Source organism: Epinephelus lanceolatus, chromosome 5 (assembly GCF_041903045.1).
Source record: "Epinephelus lanceolatus isolate andai-2023 chromosome 5, ASM4190304v1, whole genome shotgun sequence".
Taxonomy (NCBI): domain Eukaryota; kingdom Metazoa; phylum Chordata; class Actinopteri; order Perciformes; family Serranidae; genus Epinephelus; species Epinephelus lanceolatus.
Genome location: NC_135738.1, coordinates 5,984,123 through 6,005,170, shown reverse-complemented (window position 1 = coordinate 6,005,170; position 21,048 = coordinate 5,984,123). Strand labels below are relative to the sequence as shown.

At 42.8% G+C, this 21,048-nt stretch overlaps 1 long non-coding RNA gene across 1 annotated transcript in view; it reads left to right on the top strand.

Moving 5' to 3' along the window:
• The first annotated feature begins 12,110 nt into the window (after window positions 1-12,110).
• Window positions 12,111-21,048, top strand: part of LOC117262813 (uncharacterized) — a 50,950-nt gene continuing 42,012 nt past the window's right edge. Inside the window, exons 1-2 of the long non-coding RNA XR_004502130.2 lie at window positions 12,111-12,229; window positions 14,948-15,111. This is a non-coding gene — a long non-coding RNA (uncharacterized LOC117262813). The remainder of the gene's footprint in view (window positions 12,230-14,947; window positions 15,112-21,048) is intronic.

Below are 21,048 nucleotides of genomic sequence, written 5' to 3'. Positions count from 1 at the left end.
TTTGGCACTTTGAGCATCACAAGCTGAGTGACATCTGGTTCCATTATATTGGAAAGAAGGCAGACATCTCTACGGCTGATATCTACAACACTCTGCAGCTCACCAAATCTGAACGGACAAACAGCACTACAGGTGAGAGGAAAAAGATTTGATTTTGGGGTGAACTGTCCCTTTAAGTTGGAGTTGGTCTCAACCTTTATGTAGCTTAACTGAAGCAATACATTCATATCATTGAGGCTTTCAGGGTGATGTCCAGTGCATTGTGTTACAGTCCTCTGTGTTCAGAGGTGGTGTGGTGATCTGTGCAGGTGACAGCTGTGATGTGAATAAGCTTTTCTTGTTGTTGTTTTTTAACGGGGGGGTCAGGGCGTCCTCAGAGTTTCCTCTTTATTGAGACGGACAGAAGTGTGAGACGGAGGTGAAGGAAGAAGAACTCAAACAGGCTCCGGTGGGATTTGATCCCAGTGTGGGGACATGTGGATCCAGAGGGAGGGTCCTGAACCACTACAGCATTTTCTAAGCACTGTGAATAAGCTTTCTTTACCTGCGCCTTTCGTCTCTCTCCCTCGTTCCAGCTCAGGACTGAAGACGAGCAGCGTGGAGACAAACTAACTTGACGTACTGACGTGTCTGTGTGCTTTGCAGCAAAGCTCTGTAATCTCTGTCGTCTGCCTCTGTTGTGACTCACAGGTTCATGACGCAGGCAGAGGAGGAAGGTTTTAATATGACTGTGTTGTAAATTTATCTGTTGGAAGTATAATAAATGGATGTCACTTGATTCAAGCATGGCTGCACCTTTTTGAAAACATGACTGTGTAAAGGATGAGTGGTAAAAGTCTTTCTTGTTCTTATTTCTTATTCTTAGTCAGTCTTATTGTCATCAAACCTCACAGAAAAACCAACAGAGAAGATATCCAACCAACAAGTGGTGTGTGTGTGTGTGTGTGTATCTAAAGCTTGATATGGAGTGGTTCAGGAATGACTCCTAAAACTTAGACATGAGTTAGCATGTTAGCACTTCCTGTTCGATGGTTTCAAAGTCAAAGTATTTTTTTTTTTATGTGTTTTTGGTTGTCTGAAATAAGGTCTGTGGTTATCACGCACTTTCCTGTTTTGTTCTACGACATAAAATACATCACTAAATGCCCCTCTGTGAACTCTGAAGCTTTCACGTCTTAAAAAAGATGGATGCTAACAAGTGACTAAATGAGACTACAGAACGTCATCACGCCAAACATGGCTTTACAGCCTCGTTAAGGTGGTGCCTTTAAGTCATGCAAGCCGTTCTCATGCCAGTGCATTACATATTGCCTCTTGGTCAGTGCCGGTCATATCTACATGTGACGCACTAGGTATCTGCTTGTGTTTGTTGCTGACATTCTGAGATGGTTAATGTAAGCTGTACAACACAAGCAGGTGGTTAGGTTTAGAAAAAACCCCATAATTGTTTGGCTCTACAATCTTATGGGAAGTGAACAGTTGAAAGTCAACCACCCCTCCTAATGGGATAGTGACTTTGCAGCTCGTTATATTATGTCATTACCGGCAGCATTTCAAACTGATGCCTTTCAGTGGCGTCTCGTGACACTGCCACAGGTGTCGTTGGGCCAACTGGCGGTGCATCATAACCAGGACAGCTGGAATATGGGCAGGGGGACAACATTTTCCAAAGTGGACCCTTCATCCGCACCTAAAAATGGCCTCCAATGAATAATTAGAGAAAAGCCAAATCTAACATTGAATGTAGAAATTAGTGTATGGTATTAAATCATAAGATCAAAGCATGAGTGAGTAAATACTTAACTTATGCATGTGGTCTTGAGGCTGCTTTAATCAAATATTGGTCACATTGTGTGCAGAACTGAAACAGCGCAGAGAGTATGCAGCTGTCAGCTCTCTGTTCTCCAGTCAAACCCAGTTTATGAAATTTAAAGAAAGTTCAGGTCAGTATGCAGAAATATTTAAATCCGGGGCGTCGGTGGCTTAGTGGTAGAGCAGGCGCCCCATGTACAAGGCTATTGCCGCAGCGGCCCGGGTTCGACTCCAGCCTGTGGCTCTTTGCTGCATGTCCTTCCCCCCCTCTCTCTCTCCCCCCTTCACACTTAAGCTGTCCTATCAATTAAAGGCTAAAACGCCCAAAAAAAAATCTAAAAAAAAAAAAGAAATATTTAAATCCACCATTTTGAAAAATGGCAATGTTCCTTTTTCCTTCACCAAAATGTGGCAGAAATTTGGAGCGTTATTTTGCCCCTTCTTTTCAACAAGATATAACATGGTTGGTACTGACGAATGCCTCGGGTCCTCTAGTTTAATGTGATACCTTTGAACTGAGCTGATACGGCAGGTTTTCATCACATTTTCGTCAGACCTTTGTCCATCACCTCTCTGCCTCTTTCACTTTCTTGTTCTTTATGTTGCTTGAGTTCTTTCTTTAGGAGTCGCTGATGTTTGTGGAGGCAGCTAGTATGGCTGCAGTCCACCTTGCATGTTTACAGTAGCAGCTTGTGAGTTCTGCCCGTCATACACCTGACTCTGTCTGTCTGGTGGGCCGCACCATGTCACAATACCTGTGGGGGGGTGGGAGCATCAGCTGGCACGTTACAATGTGTTTTAATGCTAAAAATCCAATTATTTATCATGTAAATACATATAACTTGTATTGTCAGTGATTTAAGTTAAATGGTTCTACTTGATCTGATTTAAGGGTCAAACATAGACCTGTTAACGGCCCCCCCTTGGACTTGGGCCAGGGTCATCTGACCCCTCTTCCTCTGTGTTTGATGCTAAAATCAGTAAAAGCAGCGTATTTAATGACTTCAGAATGAGAACGGGCAGGACTGTGGTGTAGTTTGTTTATAGCCTAACCTTTTCACTTCTGGTGATCACATTTAGGTTTCAGTAATTAGTCGGGGAATCCGAGTTCCCTGTTGGAAACATTTTTTAATTGGTTTGTAAAGCTCCTCATGGACTCACACCTGGTCTCTTTTCTTTAGCCTTTTAGTCATCATGATGATTGGTGCTCCGGTGAAACTTTACAGCGAGGTGGTGTTTGTGGGATTAATCGAATGTAAGTGATAATGTGAGTTCATGATAATGAAGGAACATGTTAGCAACAGTGTGGCTCACTCATGAGTGTTAGATGGAGCTGTGCGGCTCAGAGGAGGAAGATGTATCAGGCTGTAGATACACACAGTACTTGTAAGTGAGGTCAGTTCATTGTTCGACTTGGTCTTTACACAGGATTCGTTGACAACAGGGAAAAATAAACAACATAAGTGACCTCATCCTTTAAACTGCGTCCAGTGTTGGGTCTTACCTTTGTAGTGTGGAAACAGATGGGTCAGCTCATTAAACACAGTTAACCTCTTCATTCATCAGTAGTAGTCGTTTCCATGAGGCCCTAACACTGCACGTTCCTGCTAACACACGCAGTACGTGTTCTTTAATCTGTCACACTGTCATGTAATTGGGAGCATATCTTCTTCTTTGTCTTCTTTTTCCTCTCTGACATCATCCTTTTGTTTTGCTCTGAGATCACAGTCGGCGGCGGATAGCATCTCAGGGAAACCCCGTCTATAGGAACGGTAGGCTTGATTCAATTAGGACTCTAACGTGTGTCAGATGGTTCGGTTTGGAAACCAGTTTGTTTCCTCGGGGTACTTCCTGGTTACTGCCATTCAAAAGTACAAACCCGAGTACGTTATCTGCATGGCGCATCACAACATGGAGGCTTTGATCCTGAGGTATCCTTGGAAACAGTGCTGGATGTGTTTCCTGATGTTGCAGTCTTTGTCTTATTCAACGCACAATAACTGTGTAGTCGCTGCATCATAACTATATTATCATATTTTAACTTAATATCTACCTGTGCAGTAGGTGAGGGTAAACTTGTCTTTATATTCCTTGTTCGTAGTTCTCACTTAGCTTTGAACACGTCTTGTATTGAACATGGAAAATTCCCTAATGAGGGACTTTATGTTCAACAGTTACTCATAATGTTAGAAACTCAAACAACATATAAACATAAATATGATATAATATAATATAATTGATAAGACAGGGATATAAAATCAGCTGATACTGCAGGACCAACATGAATTGATGATGTACTTAAGTCGTGCAAATTCCACAACAAATTTGCATTTTTTCAAACGACCAAAATCCACTGATAATATGGATGTGCCGTCGATGTGGGACTTCAGGGCCCAGTTTTGCCGGGTTTGTAATCCGGTCTTTAAACATGTCTTTGGAGTTGATTTAAAGCATTAAACATTTTTAGATCGCCAACCCAAACTGCAAAACACAGACATGTAACATTGGCCCTTATTCTATTACAGGATAAACTTTACCTCACCAGCGCTGTGGTGAATATGTGGTTATGTTGAGACAAAAACCACTAGGTTATGGTAGGAAAAGATCACGTTTGGCTTAAAATACCCACGTTTGGTAGCACCAAAGCCGCTGGAAAAGCAGTGACAGGTCACTAAAAAACACCAACGTTTGGCAGCACTGAAGCTGCTAGAGAAGTGGATACAGGTTGCCAAAAAACACTGAGCTTTGAAAGCACAAAATCAACTGGAAAAGCAGGTCACCATCCCTAAAAAATCCTCATCTCTTCTTCACTTCCTCTACCACCACCAGCATCTAGACCCCAGGGCAGGGGTTCCCTAATTGACTACGGATCCATCACCCTCCTTATAGCTCACCATCTTGAAGGGGTCAAATCGCCAAAGACTTTTCACATTTTTCACATTTCATTCTCAGGTGCACTTGTAATTAAAAATTTTCTTTCCAAAACTGAATTGAAGTTGGACGTTTTTTTTTCCTCCGTCTGTAATTTTCAACACACATGTTTTGAATACTGCTGTTTTCTTTTTTGTTGACCCCCACAAAGTTTTTGTATGTGAACAAAATTATCCTTGGTATCATTTTTGTGGCTGTGTTCAGTAACATAACATTAGTTTTTCATGGTTCTCTCTTGCAACTTCATTAGATGCTCAAACTGAGTGGATCTGAAGAATTGAGTGTCAACTTGCTGGGAATGAAGAGCGTTAACGTCAGTTGATTTAAATAAAGGGAAAGAATGGATTGTGACAAACTTTTTAAATAACGGTCGAAGGTATGAAGTATTTTCAAGTCAAAAGGCTCAAGTCGAAGTGAAGTCATGAGTCATTGGTGTTGAAGTCCAAGTTGAGTTGCAGGTTCTTTTTCATATCAGAGACTGTATGCAAACTGTACATTTCCTGTGAAACAGAAGTGTATTCTGAAAGAAGACAATGCATGTAACAGGCTGAAGTTGACACAGTGTCCCAGAACGTCAACAGCCAACACACCCAGAGTGCCTTGGACGACATACATGGACGTGGAAAGTCCATGACCAAACGTGGACATGTGACGAGGTCGCAGTGAGGATGGGTTGTAAACTGTGCTGCTTGTACAGATCTTCTGTGTGTGAAGCATCCAAGTTTTAGAATTTGTAGCTTCTTTGTAGCAACATCCAGAGCCTATCTCAAGCATTGTCAACTGTCATGACTTCATATGACTCTGGACAGACATGATGGAAACTGTAACTGCAACTTCACTGGCTTTCGAAGGCGTACAACCGCAAGGAGGCAACTCTAGTTTCTTTCCAGCCAGCCATGTTGAAACGTTGGTTTAGTGGCTCCACCCACTGAGGTTTACCTCATGCAGTGACATGACTTCTTCCTCCTCGTCCTCCGATAAACATGTAACTAAAACTCTGATATCTTTTATATCTGTCATGTATTCTTCCACCATCTCTGCGTCCCTGCTGCCCTCTCCTCTCCATCATCTTCATCTCTCTGCACAGCGCTCATCATCACACTGACTACACAGCCACAGACTGATGGTCATGCAGCCAGGCCTGCACATGTGTGTTCAAGTGTGTGTGTGTGTACAATACGGAGAGAGAAAGCTCCTGCAGACCAGATCCATCAACAGCTCCAATGGGTTTGACCCTCTCAGGTTAACCACAGCCATTAATATAAGAGCTTCCCTCCCCTTCCTCCCTACTTCCCGCTCTACCTCACGTGGGGGAGGACAGGCCTCTGTGTGTGTGTGTGTGTGTGAGAGAGAGAGAGAAGCACACACACACATACACACACACACACAGCTGTTGACATGAAGAAATAGAGCTAGATCAAACATTTGTGCGGCAGGCGGCTGAAAAATGGAGTCGGCGGTCACGTATGTTCCACAGCAGAGATCTACACTTGTCTGCCCGCTGTTGTTATTCTCATCACTCAACACTGATGTTCTACTTCTTCTTCTCCTCCTCTGGAATGGATCGACCAGCTCACTGCCGGTCCGTCTTCTTTTTTTCTACAGGGGCAGTTATTTCTCATAAACCCTCTCCCCGGCTCGGTGTAATATTCAGAGACTGATTCGTGTTTCTTTACAGAGATAATTTAACACAAGACTTTCCTGTCAGGCTGTGGTGAAGGCAGACTCCATCAATTAAGGATGAACATGTGCAGTTCCTACAACTATTGCACACGTGTAGACGCTGGAGGTCTACATGTACAGAGTTTTATTCACTTACATCCATAACATAGACTTAAAAATTAGAGAAAAAGTCTGAATAAAGTGTCAGAAAAGACAACTCACTTTCATCTTCTGAATGACTGATGATCAGTTTGGACTTTCAGAAATCCTGCAGCAGTAAAATTGAAATAAGTCAGAGCAGGCACACCTTGTGTGTTCAGTTATTAGGCCGATGACTCACAAGAAAATCAATGACTGTAATAAAACAAAGAGCTTCATGTTTTTTCTCTTGTTCGGCATGTTTGGAGAACATTAATCCTGACCTCAGTGCAGCTCACTGTACTCGCTGTAAAACACATTATATGCACAGTTCTGCTTTTGGATTGTTGTTTTTTTCCTTTTACAATATTGAAGGCTGTTACTCATCTGTACTCTGAGCAACAAGCTGCTCGATTTTTATATTTTAAGAAAGTTTTGAAAGGAAAATGTCCGACTCAGTAAAACTGCTGTATGTCACAGGACTTTATCTGAACTTTCATAGGAAGCTGTCAAACTTCCTGCAAGGATATAAAAGTACTCTGATGTCAGTATAGACTGTCTCCTTTTTCTAATCCAAAGTAAAAGTCCAAACATGGAGGTAGTTTGAAAGTCAGTGGATAGTTTGCCCTCCACAGCCCTCTGGTGGTTTGTTGCGGTGCAAGTGCACGGTGACACTTGGTGCATATACTTATATAAAGAGGTTTATTTTGTCATAATGACGATGTAGTGTTGGTATAATACGGCCACAGCAGTGAGGACTTTTACAGTGTGTTTCGCAACACACAGTGGGTCACACAGACACAAACATAAAACACACATTTCAGGCTCATATCTTAATTTCTTATTGCAAAAATCACCTCAATGCCCACTACTGAGCACCGTCTGTCTCACAATAGATTTTTTTCCAATATTTGTAATTTATTTTATCAGTCTTCTTTGTTTTGGGTTAAAGTCATGAAAAAAACCTGATGTGCAGCAGTGGCAATTATTTTTCTGAAGTACTAAATGAATATCACTGTCCTTTGTGAAACTATTTAAAGCCACACATGGGTTGACACCTCAATAAACTGCTGAACTTCTCTGCCCCTGCTCCAACTCTCCACCTCTTCAGAATATTGTCTTCTAACTGTCCCATGACCGAGGCTGGTGGGTGAGGGAACATTGTGCCTCTGCAGTAGCTGCTCCAAAGCTTTGGACTAACAGTCCACTGTCAGTCAAATGCTCCGACTCCACTGACACTTTAAGACAAATCTCAAAATGTACGTTTTTTTAATGGCCTTTGGTTCCTTGCAGTGGTTTTATATTTTATGATTTTATTGCTTTATTCAATTCAGTATTGCTTGTATATGTGTATGTATATGTATGGTGTGTGTATGTAAAATGCCAACCACTGCACCACGGTGCCACCACCAGACAAAATAATATGTCAGCTACATTATCCAAACCAGCCAAACATAAAAAAAATCCCATCGTGGCCTCTCAGCCCAGTCGACAATGTTAAAATTTTGTGTTTCTAAAGTGACATAGTAACTTTGCGATTCAGAGGTGGAGGGGATGGTGAATGGCGAGACACCTGCCAGGCTGCAGACCACTGTTCGAGACATGACAAACGACAAAACCTGTTGAGTTTTATCGGCCTGTCACTGGTCTCCCAGTGGCTCTTTTGTCACCACAAGTGGGTATTTGTTTAGTGACCTGTTGCTGTTTTCCACAAGATAATGCCACAAGTAGAGCTTGTGTTTTACTGAGACATCGCTGTGTTTCCTGGCCAGTTAGTCCCACTTAGAGAGGCTGTGTTTTTTACTGAGACAATGCTCGTTTCCTGCTGAGATTGTGCCATTAAAAGTGGTATTTGAAGCCAGGACATGGTTCTTTTCTTGACCACAGCCAAGTGGTTTTTGTGCCTAAACCTAACCACACATTAACCCCACAGTTATTGAAAGAATTGTAAAGTTTCAACATATCCGCCACATAAAAAATGTAACGTATCTGTGTTTTGCAGAAATGTTCATCCCAACATTTATTCTGCCGATTGTTTTGGGCCTCTGAAGGGTTCTGCATATTTCTCAAGGTCAATTCAGAAAAGGTTGATTTCCTGATGTGGGTTTGAAAGTTAAACTCTGGCTTGTACAGGAAGTCAGTTGAAGTAATGTCCTGGAGCGTCTGAGGTACACTTCCAAAATTTCAAACCATAATCAGCTGGCAGTGGCTCGGCCCGTCCTAAAGCTTCAACCTCGTACCCCTCTTTGTTTCCTTTTTTCCACCACACGTTCTGTTGTTCTGACATTGTTGTCAAAACCCCTCAAAATCTACAAGTGCCTAATAGCTCTGAGGAATCAGGGTGTGCAGCCAAAAATGCCTTTCAGTAGGTCCCTTATTCTCAGCGCGGGGAGGAAGTGGTCCACAGCAGGCCCGAGGCGGCTTACGAGAGGCTATTAGAGGCCTGTGGCAGGATGCCTCACAAATCCAATTAGGAAGAGCTGGGAGCAAATCTGGACTCGACTGCTGCCTGTCAGTCAGAGCAGGAGGGAGCAGGTGTCCAGTTACCACAGACGTCACAGCGAAATATAAGTGTGTGTGTGTGTGTGTGAGGGTGATGGAGCTGTGTGTGTGTGTGTGTGTGTGCCCTCTGTCTGAAGTGTGTTAATGTGCATCATGTGTTTGTATACAGTATATTTTAAAATGTGTGTGTGAATATACTCAAACACGTCTGGGGCACATGTGTCAGCAGTGAGAGCGCTGCAGGCCGGGTCCCTTGGTAAATGTAGTCCAATCCACCGTGACCAATGGAGAATCTAACTGACTATGACCTAATCACTGATGTCATCTCCCTGCTGGACGCAAGCTTTGACTGACATCACTCGGAGGCTGCCGCTCTGAAGGAGTGTCAAAAGGTCAGAGACCCACGGCTGCGACAGTGTCATTAAACTATTAACTGTTAGAGGTGGGGGAAAAATATTTTTTGGTGATATGCTGAAAATATTTTGCCTGGCGATATTGTAGTGATACACGAATGCCAGGTATCAATCTATTATTATATATATTATCAATTTTTGCAAATACACACGGTGTTTAAATCAAACACCTGGACTAATTTTGGATTTTTGAACACAGAAGGAAAGGATGACTTAGATATGACATGTGATTTGCAAGCAGTGTTAAATGAGAAAAAAATACTCTGGGAATACGACAAACATGAGGGCTGACCTCATACTGGCGGCCAAGCTAACGCTAAACCCACTCTGCTGAAAAATCAAACACTGGACACACTTAGCTCGACAAAACGACCATCCAACTGTGAGAGACATTATCTGACAGAGGACTGGAGACTGCTGTCTCATGTTACCCTGTGTATTTCGGCCGTAAGGTCAAAGGTCACTGTGACCTCATGAAACATGTTTTTGGCCATAACTCAAGAATTCATACGCTAATTATGACAAAACTTGACACAAATGTATGACAGGATAAAATAACGAAGGTCAAAGGTCAATTTGACTGTGACATCATCATGTTTTAATTTAATTCAATTTAATTTTATATACTTTATTTTAACGTCATATCTCAGGAACAGAAGGGGAGACATTTGGTCAGATCCTGAATTGGTGACTCTAATCTTGACACTGTGCTGATTGTATAGATCTGTGCTCAGGTCGGTCTGTTCGGAGCAGCAGCAAACGTTTTATTGTTATTTTTGGGGCAGCGGGGGCGTTATGAACGCAGGTTCAACACGGACACAAAGAAGTGAATGTGGAAAAAACTATTCTCAGACATGGATAATGGGTAAAGTAGAAGCTGGTAACAAGCCAATCACAATGGCTCTGTACATTTCCTGTCAGACCAGTCATCTCCCCATTAAGTACTGACAGTCTGGTGAGAGCAGAGAATCCACAGGAGTTTTTCCCGACAGGAGACTCATCTGAGAATATGCGGAGTTTACAGCACAGCTGTGCTCCTGAGGGCAGACTGTGGCCCTTTTTTAATTCACATCAGAATTCACCGTGTTGTCTTTGAGTAATTATTGGAACTTTTTTCCAGTTTTTATTTGTAATCTCTGTTGGTGCGTGTCTACCAATTAAAGTGCAAAGTGCATTGTTGACCTGGTCTGAGCAGGCTGAAGACAGACAGAACAAGACATCAAAACTTCCTCAAACTTAAAGCAGCCGTGCGTAACTTTACATTTTCATTTATTATAGCGCCCCCTTTGGTTGAAGCGGTATGACACCCACAGCCTGGTGTCGTAAAATTCCGACTGCAGCCGGCAATTACCGCATGCATTTGTTTTGGAGAGCGAGAGGAAAATGATAAATGTTCTGGTGTCGCTCTGAATTTCTTATAAACGGAGGACAACTGCCTGCTGTATATTTGTGTTCACGGTCACAGTCACAGATAATTTTGTTGTAACGTTACTAGACAAAAGCGGTTCACATCAGCTAACATTACATTTAGCTTGCTTATAACTTCCATGTCATCATATATTGAAGTGAAACAACGTCTAACAAGTTGCGGTATATTCTCTAAATAAAAACAAAAATGACATACCTGTCGATTAGGAAAAGGGCCAACTCGGGATCAGTTTTAAAACCTTTCAAATCTCTCAGCTCTCTCCACTTGGTGAAGAGAGCTTCAAGGGGAGGGTGATACGAACGAGGGACAGTTTTATGAATGGTAAAAAGTTCCACACAGCTGCTTTAACTGTGACAGATCAGAAGTCGTCATCATTGGTCCAAAATCTCTTATAAAATCCACCCGGAACTTCTCCTTCTCCATCAACTGCTCCTCTCTCCTCCCTCCGTGTCCCTAACATCTCCTTCCTCTGTCCATCCCTCTCTTCTTCAGCTGCAGAGACTCTAGTTCATGCATTCATCACTTCCAGACTGGACACCAGCAACAGCCTCCTCTACTGTTCATCATCCAATACCCTCAAGAAACTACAGTTTATCTAGAATTCTGCCGCTTGTCTTCTCACACACTCCCACACCTGTGACCACATCACCCCTGTCCTTCATAACCTCCACTGCCCCCCCGTCCCCCAACATATCTTCCTCAAACTCCTCATCATTACCTTTCACGCCCTCCACAACCTGCCTTTGGGCCTTCTCTTCTCTTGATAAGTGATGTCACTGGAGGCAGAGGTCTGTTGCTGTTGTCCTCTGCCTCTTTCAGCTGAGGTGGATTCATCATAAAGCTCCACTGATGGGGGTAAAATGAAGCAACTCTGGATCCTTGAATTTGGACTTCATGACTTCACGAAAAAGATAAATTATTGCAAAAGCTACATGACTTCTTTTTTAATAATATGTGACGTTTTATGCTTCTTTTCCTGCAGAGCTTTCTCTTAATGTGTGGCAGCTAATATGCACATTGCCTGATCACTAGCTGACACGGCTGCTATGCTGGTTTTTTGGTTATATGATGTCACAGTTGTTTCAAATGCTTTGTTAATAGTTTTGTAATGATTAAAACAAGGAGACAGGTCTTTGGGAAAATATCAGAAATGCTCCTTTTTCATCAGACCAGCTGTGTTGGTGTTTGATTGACAGCAGCTGGCAGGCTGAGCCCCTGCAGGACACCAGACACTCACAGACCTGCTGTAGTGCTCGAGCCGTGTGCACACTGTGGTGTCAGCGGTGGTGTAAAAGAGTGAGGATCACAGCAGCATCTAAAAGGACCAGAGTGACGTCTGCAGGTATGTTTACATGTTGTTCAACGTGCTGCAGCTGAGCAGCTAATTAACTGACTGTCCTCAAACTGATACCAGCAGAGCTCTTTTCTCTGCTTAGTGTTTGTTTAGTTCAACACACTGAGGTGCAGAGAGTTGTCTTCATGTTTGTTAGTTAGATTAGAGGGAAACTTAATATAACTGTTGTTTCAAGTCTTTGGTTTTTGTGTTGTGCAGCAGGCTGCTGTCGACTGGTGGACTGAGTGATGTGATGATACGAGGCTGAGTGTTAACATTAGAAGAAGAGGAAGATATACTTTATCAATACCAGAGGGGGAATTCCATTTTTCCCTCTGCTGACATACACACACAGGCCTGAAATACACACACATGCACAAACAGGACCTAAACATGCATTAACCCTTTGAATCCTGAGCAAACTGGGTAGAGTTCTGTTAAAAACATAGGAAGAAAGCAATGAGACATGGAATTACTCAAAAATTATCAAGAAATAAGTAAAAGTAAAAAGAAATCAAGTTAAAAACAAACAAACAAAAAATGACCTTGACAGAGTGCTTAAAGATTTTAATAATTCTTTAACATAATTTAAAATGTAATAAATATAAACATAGTTTTTCTCTGTCACTTTTTTTTTTAAAAATAATATTCTAAATCTATTATATCTTTTACAATTTGTAGGACATTTCTGTATTTTTAATTTTTTTTTTTTTTGGCATTTTTGCCTTTATTGGACAAACCGCCTCACATCACTTGCGGGGATCCAAGGGGAGAGGAGGTAGCAACATAACTCCACCTAATGGAGGCTGACGGCGCCCCAGATTAAAATGTCCAAAAACACATAATTGAAACCACAAAATATCTCCATACTGCTCGTCCGTAGTGATCCAAGTGTCCTGAAGCCCCGACATAAAAAGTTGTGCAGGCCACAGAGCTTGCACGAGACCGTGAGACATGGGCACTGCCTTCATGTGTCTTCATGTGTGTTTACGTGCTTTCGCTGGTAAGCGTGCACACGTGAGCTCAGTGTACAGAGAGGCAGTCAGAGCTACAGGCTACAATGAGGCTAAAAACAGTTCAAATGACGTTTTTCCAAACAACTTTTTATGTCGGGGCTTCAGGACACTTGGATCACTACAGACAAGCAGTATGGAGATATTTTGTGGTTTCAATTATGTGTTTTTGGACGTTTGAATCTGGGGCGCCGTCAGCCTCCATTAGGTGGAGTTGTGTTGCTACTTCCTCTCCCCTTGGATCTCTGCAAGGGATGTGAGGACTCTAAAACTTCACCTGAGCCTCCCTCGGCATATGGGTGAGTAGATAATGGCTGCATTTTCATGTTGGGTGCACTATCCCTTTAAAGGGTCACTACAGTATTTTTCAATCTGGACCCTTTTTTCCATATTTTGTCTTTAAGTGATGAATGCGAACAACAATGAAACTGCACTAGTACTAAGTGAGAGAGCTGCAGCGAGCAGCAGTGAAACAGGCTGCAATTTAACCACTCAGGACGCTTGACTGTTAATTCATGTTCACCAACAGTGTTTGTTTGTGTCACTGACAGACTCAGATTATATGTGTCCAACAACATTATGGAAAGGGTCCTTACAGAGATGGACGTGTTTGGGAGTGAAATCCTTTTTGTTTAACCAGAATCAGCCTCCAAATCAGTATCACCAAACCCACCAGACTCCATTTAAATAAACAATAATTTAGACGTGTATAGAGGCAGCATGTGTTCACATCTAACTGGGTGAATTAAGGGTTAATCTCAACCAAAGTAGAGTTGGTGATTGTTGGAACAGTGGAAAGAGGAACCAAGATGTTTTTGTGAGTTTCATTTTGTTTCTGTCAACTTTGAATGAAGTGTGTTTTACGCTGATAGAAATACTGTTTATTTAAATGTAGTCTGGTGGGTTTGGTGATGGTGATTTCAGGGCTGTTTCTGGTTAAACAAAAAGGATCTTACTCTTTAACACAAAGCTCTATCTCTGTAGAGATCCTTTCATAATGTTGTCAGACACTCAGAATAACAATCTCAGTCAAACAAACACTGTTAGTGGACATAAATTGATGGTGCACAAATGCCCCAGGTGGCTACATTGCAGCCTGTTTCACTGCTGTCGGCTGCAGCGCTCTCTCTTAATACTCGACCAAATTTCAAAACTGTTTTTCCAATCAGTCATGCAGACACAAATATATGGGAAAAACGAGACCAGGTTAAAAAACACCAAAGTTACCCTCAAAAAACAATTTTGGTTGTTGTGTGTAATATAATAAATACAGTTCACTAACAGAGGCCTTTAATGTTGTTGCAGTGGTCTGTGAGATTTTGAGGAAGAGTGACAAGAGTTTAATTTAAAATGTTCTTGTTTACAAAAGTCTGTGAACAAGTGAATTAATAAATTCACATTAGCTTGTCTCAAATAATCAAAAGATATCTGTTCCTGTTTTATTCACTTTTATCAAAGCAAGAGAAAAATGAAGGTGTGATTCAGTTTGAGATGAAGTCTGAGGACAACAGCACAACATCACTGAAATATCTCAGAGCTCTGTTTTGTCCCCGGAGCAAACAAACAGCTTTTCAAAGGTGTCACATCCACTTTAACATCAAACAACAATCTCATAAAACAGCGCTGCGTATGAAAAGCTACTTTTTTCTCAGCCTCAGAAACAGGACCACAGAGAGACAGTATTCATGGAGCTGTAATTCTGTTGCCTCCACAGAGATGAATGTCTCCTCCACATGAGAGCTGACAGGGAGGGAGAAGGCTCCTGCTGCGAGGTGGCCAATCCAAACTACAGCCCTGTAGCCCGGCTCCCCGGCGGCCCCGGCGGGCCCCGCAGTGGAACATATATCTGACAAGACTGTGTTTGGCTTACACCTCCAGGTAGTTCATACACACCATAAATATATACAGTACGGGAGCACATGCACGAGGGCTGAGAGAGGGGCGGATACAAGAAAGTGTCATCCAGTGTCTGACTAATACAGAAAGAGTTTGTCTAAATCATGTATTTGCTCACTTTAAATGGATAGTTTGGATTGTAGGAGGTACTTATCCTTAGTCAGTGTGATACATACACTAGTCAGCATGCCCCCAGTTTGGAGTCTGGCATGGAAGCTAAACAGTGAACTGCTGTTGACGGCGGCTGCAACAAAATGTAGTTTAACTACTTAAAAAAAGTCCCGCCTGAAAATAATCAATATCAGTTTAAGTGCACGCTTATTGTGGCAGCTGTTGTGGCATGTGTGCGAAGTGGACAGGAGGGGGAGTATAGGGACCTGGAAGCGGCCTTCAGTGACCGGAGCAATAAGATCTGCCCCCTCCTGAACACCACCAAGACTAAGGAGCTGAGAGCAAGACTAAGAAGATCAAAACCACCCTGCCAGCCAGTCTGCATAAGAACTAGAAATACTTGGTGTGCTCCTGGACAGCAAGCTGGACTGGTCTGTGAACACAGATGCTCTGCACAAGAAGGGGCAGAACCGCCTTGTCTTCCTCAGGAGGATTTGGATTTGCTGTCCATGCTCGATCAGACTGTGGTGGCGAGTGCCCTGTTTTATGCTGCAGTCTGTTGGGGAAGCAGCATAACAGACAAAAACAGCAGACGTCTGGACAGGCTGGTTAAAAAGGCCAGCTCAGCACTAGGCAGGAGACTGGACTCACTGTGAGCTGTTGTGAAAGGGTGCACATGGAAACAGCTGCAAGCCATAAAGGACAATGTCAACCACCCTCTCCACAACATCCTGGCTGAACAGAGGAGAAACACCAAAGTCAAAGAATAAGACAGACTAACTGATGGAGGCAGCAGTCGACCAGCAGCTCCTGTGTTCAGCTAGCTTAAATTACTGTCTTTCTCAGTGGAGCCAAAGGTTGGAATCAAAGGACATCGCCTTTTGTACATGGGGCACCTGCTTTACCAGGTGAGCTAGTGGAGGCACCAGGTGGGACTTCTTTGGGTGGCTAAAATACATTTTATTGTTAACACCTTCACAGCATCAGACTGTTTGACTTCTTTATTGGACTCCAGCGTGTCTCTCCAAACTGTTTGCGTGCCGACAGGGTAGCTGAAATATGAATATGTAGCTGAGTTCAATGTGTAATCTGGTAAAATGATAAAAAAAAAAGTTTGAGGCCTAAGATTTAAAAATAGGTAACTGCATACGTCCACTAGATGGCAGCACAGGACCATTTGCTTCAGTGACAGAGACACTAAGTATACATTTCTCACAGAGGCACACACACACACACACACTTTATTTATTTATGACATACAGTGATATTAGATGATGAGGTTTTCTTTATATTGCCGTACACACACAACACTACAACCGTTGCTGACATAACAAAAGCATGTGGAAACCCCTGAGTGAGGTCTAAATGCTGCAGCACAAAGTGATAGCATACACAGTAATATCCCTCTCACTGTGAACATGAAATGGTTTCCCACTTTATTTCAGTAGAACCTGAGTGTCTGCACAGAGCCCCGACCTCTACCTCCTCCAACACCTCTGGGATGAACTGAAACTCTGTGCCCGGCCTTGTCCACATAGTTTGGCAAAATGGTGTGCATCAAGACTTTGACTTTCTACAGAGAAACTGAAATCAGAAATAAAGTGCTGGGTCATTGCGCCATCTGCTGGTTAAAGTGCAAAACATTCTGAAGGGACACTCCCTTTATTTGATCAAAATTAGACAAAAGCAGATGCACATGTATGTAGGTACGTATGGATCATACACTCTGTGGTGTCTTTACCGACATCCTGTGTGTGTGTGTGTGTGTGTGTGTGTGTGTGTGTGTGTGTGTGTGTGTGTGTGAGACATCTATATAACAAGGGTGATTAATAATTATCGCTACCTTTATTGACAGCACAGGGATCTCTGTCTCTCCACATGTTGATACGTTGCTAAGCTTTAATAGAGATATAAGCTAAGGTCGTACATCACATGTCCAAAAATACTGACTGTTCCACATCTCTAAAAACAAGGGCATTAATCTGTTGCCACAACAACCTCTGAGCTTCTGTTCAGGCTTACTACAAGATTTTGCACATGGCTGCAGGGACTTTGTTGCAGATGCCGTTCAAGTTTACCACAGAGGTGTTGGAAGGAGGTTGAGGTCAGGGCTCTTTGCAGGCCACTCAAATTTTTCAACACCAAACTGGGAAGATGTTGTCATGTTGAAACAGGAGGCAGTATTCCTAAAACTGGACGTACAGTGTCATCTAAAATATTACACACAATTTCCCTTCATTGAAATGAAGGGAGTTTTTATGTTTCCTCCAGGTGCTCCAGCTTCCTCCCACAGTCCAAAGACATGCAGGTTCAGTAGTGACTCTAAATTGCCCGTAGGTGTGAATGTGAGTGTGAACGGCTGTCTGTCTGTCTCTGTCCTTTTACACACAGATGGCGCTATAGAGCTGCAATGAAGTCCCATCTTTACGCCGCCTTTTGCATTTTTACACAGAATCAAAGAGGTGTGACATGTAACACAACAGCGTCAGCCTCTAGTGTGACATATAACATATGTGTCAGTAGCTCTTTATAAACAATAACAATGCCATCAAATGTCAATAACAATCATTTAGCGTTATATGGCAGCTGATCTCGTCCTCTGCTCGGAGGGTAAGGAGCTCCTGGATCTCATTGTTTGAGTTAGCTGCTAACTGCTAACAGCTACTTTTTTTATCTCTTGTTATGGGACGCACACGCAACATGTTGTCTTGTCTTGATGCTAGTTAACCAGTTAGCACATTAACAGCACAATCAGAGCATATTTACCGTGCGGCAGTGAACAATAACACAAACCATCAGGAAACGTTTCTGCTAAAGAGAAAAACAATCTGCTCACCGACGGTGTGTCAGGGCCTTAAAAGGCAAGACAAGTTTACTTTCATCGCACATTTCAACAATGAAGCAATTTAAAGTGGTTTACATAAAACAACAAAAGCACCAAGACAAGCTGGAAAAGAAACAAAGGGCTTTTAAAAGCAATGCATGAAGGAATTAGAGAATAGAAAATAAAAAGTTAAAATATACTAAAACAGATATGAAATACACAAATAAAAGTTACAGCGCAGTGTAAGAAATAGATAAATATTCAATTGAACAAAAGGCAGCAACAAACAGAAAAGTATTCAGTCTTGATTTCAAAGAAGTGAGAGTTGGTGCAGAGCTGCAGATTTCTGGGAGTTTGTTCCAGAAATGTGGAGCATAAAAACTAAACGCTGCTTCTCCATGTTTAGTCTCGACTCTTGACACGAAGCAGATCTGTCCCTGAAGACCTGAGAGGTCCTGATGATTCATACTGTAGCGGGTCTAACATGTATTCAGGCCCTAAACCAAAAAGAGGCTAAAGTGTCAGCCTTGTGATGGTCTGCAACCTGTACAGGGCGGACCCCACCTCTCACCAACTGCCAGCTGGGATAGGCTCCATGAATGAATGAATGAATGAAGTGAATTAAGGAGCCTTGCCCAAACAATGAAAAACATCATCAAACCATAACAAAAAAACAGTGGACAGGAGTGTCCAAATATTGTGGCCATTAAAGGAGCTATATGTAAGAAATCTAAAGCAAATAGTCTAAAATCCTCCTAATATGTCACAGAGACTAAGGAATAATGTTTATATAACATACTGATCTCACCAACAACAATAGTACGGCCAGAATATTCGCATTTCAAAAAAAATTTTGCAGTCTGCAAATCATGTTTATGTTTTGAATTTGTGTTTTGGCCTGTTGCGCCACCCACCGCCATCTACCCGTCACGCAGTCAGTAGAGTCTCATCATCAGTTACAGTTACGACTGAGCTACAGCAGCACAGCAAGCAGCATTAGCAGTGTCCCGGGTACATAGCATTAGCAGTCTCCTCCGCTGTATCCCGGCAGCAGCGTTAGCAGCAGAGAAGCCAGACTTGCTTGAACGGTCCGCTGGAAAACTGAAGATCACGGACGCGGCGACACAGCCCTTGCAGCCGCCCGTGGGCAAACAAATCAGTCTCCAGCGTGCCGCTGTCCAGCAACCTCGAATCTGTAGGGGAGGGGGGACGGACATGACTTGCGGCAGTATTTTGAATTTGAGTGCAGTAACCGTTTTGGCCACATTCTTACATACAGCGCCTTTAAAGAGGCAACAGATAGGATTCAGGGTTTTTTTTTAGCTTGGCGCCACCTAGGATCAGTGGTGTTGCTTCGCACTGTCGCAACGACCAAATTGAACATGGGGATCAGAGATAATCAATAATATGACTCTGTTAGACTCTCTAAATTAAATAAAATGTAGGCTGTAAAGCCACCAGTATACCTCTATGTATATGTAGAATGAGAAGGTGTGTGGACACTCTACAGTGTACAGTACAAACAACCCATAGTAAATTATACCAATATGCACATGTAAACAGTCCCATTCTAGAATAAACGCTACCGTATGGAAACCATGCGGCCGGTTGGAGCTCAAATTGAATGGGAAACAAAGTCCAGTGTTCACTTAGCTGGGCGTAACTTAGCTGGGCAATGTCCGTCGATAGCTGCCTCTGTGAGAAGAGAACAGAAGGAAGGGAGGGGGGTATCACTGTCCGAGGGCTGCCGTAGAATGGCAACCAGGATGTCAGCCGACCAACACTCGCTTCCCTGGTTGCGGCGATTTGCGATGCTGGCCAGCTAGGAATGAACTAGCAGCCAGTACAGTACAGTCCTCTCTGGTCTAGCTAACATTTAGCCGTGTTACTTACTGATCCATTAGAAAGAAAGCTAGCTGGACATGGGTTTTGAAGCCTCTTTGGTCACGGAGCTCCCTCCATCTCTTGAACGCCTGACTGAGGTTTACTCTTGTTTTTCCTCTTCTTTTATCACTCTCCTTTTTGCTCTTCTTTGCCTCCTCACACAGAGGAGCTCCTTTTCTTTTGCTAGGCCGTTTTTCACTTGTCTCCAAACTTTGTCCGTCTGCCATTGTGCTCGTGACTCAACTATCTCATGCCCAGCTCCGCATAAGGACCAGCTCCAGTCCCTGATTGGCTGACCGACCAATTTCGCAATAAATGACACGTTTCCTGTCGTAAAGCAGATTTTTGGCCACTACCCTGTGCAACCCACATTATTTTCATAATGATATTTTTAGGAAAAGATGCTATCTGTTGCCTCTTTAAGTGAATGCAGTGGTGTGATTATAACAATATTATATACAGATGTGGGCAGAGAGTTATGAAACTGTGTCTCAATCATTGCATGTGTACTCAGAGTTGTGAATGTGTGCCTTCTCTAAATTTACAAAGAATATGAAAACATGTACTCAAAAATCTGAAATGGCTTTTCATTAATGTGTGAAGTGTTTACTGTAGCTTTAAGATCTGGAAAAACAGATGTGGTATTTTGCCTTTGTTAGATTGTTGAAGCTGAAGAGAGACAGGACAGGCTGGGAGAGGAGGAGGAGAAGGGATGACACGCAGCACAGGGCCTGGGCTAGAATCAAACTCAGGCTGCTGCGATAAGGACTGAACCTTTAAGGGTACGTGCTCCACCAGCTGAGCTACCAGGGCTCCCAAATTCATCAGTTCCACTTGAGTCGCAGGCTCCTGGGCTCACACTGCCAGGCTGACACTCCTCACTGAAGAAATTCCACAGGGAAACGAGAGCGACCAAAACAATGATGGCAGAGTGAAACAGCAACCCAGTCTCACTCCCAGCTCATCCAGCACTACTGCACTACTCTGATGAAATTAGCGCACCACACAAGAAGTACGTAGTGCACATAGTGTACTACATTGAAGTGTACTAGCAGAATTTGCTGCTTGAGCAGAGCCAGGCGTACCGACATTTTCTCGAC